The 4518-nt window shown below is 46.7% G+C and overlaps 1 pseudogene; it reads right to left on the reverse strand.

Moving 5' to 3' along the window:
• Window positions 1-1060: 1060 nt before the first annotated feature.
• LOC147692848 (etoposide-induced protein 2.4 homolog pseudogene) lies at window positions 1061-2105 on the reverse strand (annotated as a pseudogene).
• Window positions 2106-4518: the final 2413 nt, after the last annotated feature.

Here is a 4518-nt window from a genome sequence, read left to right on the forward strand (position 1 = left end):
GCCATTGTACTTGCACATACAACACATAACTCTTTATTTACTCCGTGAGCATCCATTTCGTGTAGGAGACCCAATTTTAGCACTGTGGACTTTAAAGGGGTACTAGACGAAGCTTTAATGTCCAGCATGGAACAAATCACCATCAACCTCCACACTTTAAGTATTTAGAGTCTCACAGAACCTCGTCAACACTTCACCATCCATCCACTTCAACAACTAAGTAAAGATAAGTAAAAAGACAAAGATTAAATGCATATGTGAATGTGGAGATCATCCGAGAATTTGAATTACTCAAGCCGAATACAACACAATGTATGCTGTCAAATTAAAAATTATATATTTTTTAGATCTTAAAATAAATTATATTCAGTTACCATTTTATCACTTTACAAGCATACAAACCGTCAATTCTAGGGAAAAGGTTAACAGATGGGGCCTGATGGTTATGTAGTTGACCTGATAACTTATGCTTCACAGTAGTTTCACAGAGGAAACCACACCTCCTCTGTATTAGAAATAGTCAATTCAAGTTGGTCATCATAATGTCATCATAATGGAAGGACAGATGGCAGTCCCTCTTCCGATTATACAGGGCTGGCAACAAACAGTGGCTGCGTGTTTACAATTGTATACGTCTGAAAGCCTAAAAAAAAGCCACTGCTTGTGAATCTGCAAGGTGGCACAAGGCTCGCACAATCAGCCTTTTAATCCTATTTCTCCATATGGAAGGGGGGGGGGACAACATGGCACAGGAAAAACATACAAAATAGTTACAGGCACAAGTCTTTCACACACTCTATAAAACATCATTCACATCAAAATGTTTGTTTTAAACTCACAAAGATGATAAAAATGAGTTTTACTGTTGAAAGATTTCTGTCCATACTCCATACATCTTGGTGTGACGCAGAAAACAAATGTCAAAAAAGGGCTGGAAAAGGGTGGCTTATCACAAAAGAAAACTAAAATGGAAATGACATATGCCATGCCCGAGGGCAGACCGGATGCCGCCATTCCATGCATCGAGGAGCACATGTTCCAAACACATTGTAGTAGCCCCTCAGTGTCCCGAGATCATTTTCTGTTTGCAAGGCGAAGGGTGGGCAGAGGGGGACCTCTCAGAGGAAGACGAGCTGCTTGTTGTCTGAGGGTAAACCGTCTTATGAAAGAGCTTGTTGCTGAGGAACACGACCAGGGAGAACAGTCGAAGCTGGAAGTGGTATGCTTTGACTGTTGCCTGTGCTTCATTCGCGTTGATGATGAACAGCGGAAAAAGAATGGAAAACAAACATCCGCTGATAATGTATGAAGACTGCATTGCAGTGAGGGAGACCAATGGAAGGCCAAATCCAAATTAGTAGGGCCAGTTTCTCTCGATGCATTTCAATACCTTTATTAAACCAACGGTACTCAAAGCAGTAGAGGGGGTGCAGCAAGGCCATGTGGATTAGACTGATAAGCTGTCCGATTACATTAATAGTGAACACACTTACTATCATTCCCTGGATAAGAAAAAGTGCTTGCAGAAGGAGATTAAAAAGCATATCAGCAATTATTTTGCTGACACTGGGAAATGGCTGTGGTTTTCTCCCAGACATCTCAAATGACAAATCTGCAATGTCTTGAAACCAGATGGCATTGACGACTTTGCTAAGTTCAAAGAGAGGTAGGACCCATAATGCAATGAAAATCGAAGTGAGAATAAACTCCAACCAAGACCAGACATCTCCATGTAAGGAGGGATCACTGATTATTTGTGCTGTAGCAGACTGAAGCACAGGTATGAACACTCGGTAGAACAGCAGGAGACTAAGCCAAAACACTCCTCCATTCCAGGCGCATAACTGAAAAATCCTGCTGACGATGCGAGGCTGGTTATCCAGTTTCTTCTCTTCATTCTGGGCTCTGCGCTGGGCTAAGGATCAGCTTGCTCTCCTCTTAGTCTCCTTCGCCCGCTTCTGCTGGATCCGAGCATCTAATTTAGAGATGGTACATATTCCCCAGATGGAGTCTTTAATTCCCCTGCCAAGGTCTTGAAGAAAGGTACTGACACTGTCTGCCATGGCAGCTTCAGCTTTGTTACTGGCACCAAAATCATCAACTGCAGGAAGAAGGCAGGGCCAAAAGTATCTCATTGTGGACAAAACTATAGCAGAACACTGTGCGTCTATAAATTCCGCCTTATCGTTCCCTCCGTTGTTAATCTTTCAAAGGCATGTCATTTGTCTGTAATGTGGCTACTTCCAGGTCGCATAACAACAAATCACACAGTCAAAAACACAGTGCCCGGCGCTGGAGGCATGATTGCTCAGGGCAGGTCTTGGACTCGTCACTCGGTGGTTCACTCACTTCACAGTTCATGCACATTAAGTGAACTATGAAGTAAACAACCGAGTGACGTGTCCATGGCCTATCCTGAGCAATCATGCCTCTGGCGCAGTGCACGGGGTACCTGACCAGTTCAATGCCACTACCCGGCCCAGGAGATGGCTGGAAGTAGGAGGGCAGGGGCCAGTGCACTGCAGGGTCGCGCAGCCCGCTTTAACTTACTTAAACTTGGACTTCATGTGGTGCGGTGACCATTATGTTACACCACCCACAAGTCCACGACCCCAAAAAATTCACAGCGTTGGTAATGTAATAGCTTATTATAATATTTATGACTATTACTTACCATGACTGCCCGGGTAGTGGTGTGCGGCCGAGCATTGTACCATCTGCTTTTACAATAGATAGCCGGTCTAGGCCAGGCAGCTGTTGCTTGCACTATGACGTCGACTTGTCGGGGACGGGCGGGCTAACCACCTCAACCCAGATCTGCCTCAATGACTCGTGGCAGGGACCGGTGTGTGCGGGTGTGCCAGAGCATTGCATTTTGGGAAAAATCTACACGCAGTGCCTGCCGCCCAGCCCAACCCCCCGCAGAACCAAATCCAGCCCGCTGCCTCTGCCCAATCAGTGTCCTTCCCTACTGGAAAGGGCCGCCGCTAAACTAAAGGAAGCAATTTCAAAATGTGCATTCTGACCTGTGCCACCTCACTCACAATCTGATCTGATCTGACTGCTGCATATTGGATTCATGCATGCAGTAAATAAATAATGAGTGAGACGGTCTGAACCACTAATGTGATGCACTGAGTCAGTGAGGTATTTTAATTTTATGTACTGTCATTTACATTGCCATATGATGTGCAGAGTTGCAGACGTGTAGTAGACCCGGCCCTGGTAAATAAGTGCCGGTGCTCAGCACCGGAAAGCACCAGCACAAATTAAGCACTGGAGGCAGTCCAAAAGAACCCCGTTTAGCTCTCCCATGTGAATGAGCAGTAGCATAGTAAGAGTACATGGGACTTCCGTGCAAGCAAGGAAATGCCTGCTTTGGTTTGGCAGTAACACTGCTATAATTTGAGCCATGTGGGCTCCTCAGACCGTTGGGCATTGCTATTGGGCACTTGCAATACTGCTGACAGCAATGTCCTTGTGAATAAGTCTGAGCATTAAAAAATCCCACTTGAGTATTCAATTGAACAAAAGCTCTCTCAGACTCGTCTCCAGGCTCCTATTGACAGGAGGATAAGGAAGAGAGGGCTGAGGAGGTTGAGTGACAAACTAAGCATGGGCGAAATTTGCGAATTTTCCCGCAAAAGCGTGTTTTTTTTTGCGATTTGCCCTGGAGTACTTTCTACTGGCTAATCCAGTAAGTGCTCCCTCATTGGGTAAATGTATACTTCTTTTACTACACTGCAGCTGCGTAAAGGGCCAGAAGATGTGTCTTCAGTGACCATGTTTGCCTGTAACACAGGCACAGGCACACATGGTCACTGGAGACACATCTTCTGGCTCTTTACGCAGCTACAGTATAGTAAAAGCACTATGGGGCAGATTTACAAGCCGCTTGCGCCTCTTTTGCGCCTCAGTTGCGTCACTTTTGTGACGCAGCGGCAGCACAAAAGATGCGCCATGGTGCTGGGTATTAACAACGTGATGCATCTGAGAGATGCAGCACGTTGTAAAGCCCTGCGCCATCAGGAGGTGTTCCGGCGCAGGGGTGGGCGTTCCTGCGCAGGAACGCCTCCTAAAAGTGGCTGAGTGAAATCTACAGCCTGAAGCACCACCACATTATCACTCAGTATCACCAAAGCACCACTCAGCACTACCACAGCATCACTCAGCACCACCACAGCATCACTCAGCACCACCACAGCACCACTCAGCACCTCCACAGCATCACCCAGCACCACCACAGCACCACTCAGCACCACCACAGCATCACTCAGCACCACCACAGCACCACTCAGCACCACCACAGCATCACTCAGCACCACCAAAGCATCACTCAGCACCATCACAGTACCACTCAGCATCACCACAGCACCACTCAGCGCCACCACAGCATCACTCAGCACCAACACAGCATCACTCAGCACCACCACATTATCACTCAGCACCACCACAGCACCACTCAGCACCACCACTGCCCTTCTGCCCTTTGTTAGACTGCTTTTTGTGCCTTTCTGC

The sequence above is a fragment of the Lissotriton vulgaris genome, chromosome 9 (genome assembly GCF_964263255.1).
Source record: "Lissotriton vulgaris chromosome 9, aLisVul1.2, whole genome shotgun sequence".
Taxonomy (NCBI): domain Eukaryota; kingdom Metazoa; phylum Chordata; class Amphibia; order Caudata; family Salamandridae; genus Lissotriton; species Lissotriton vulgaris.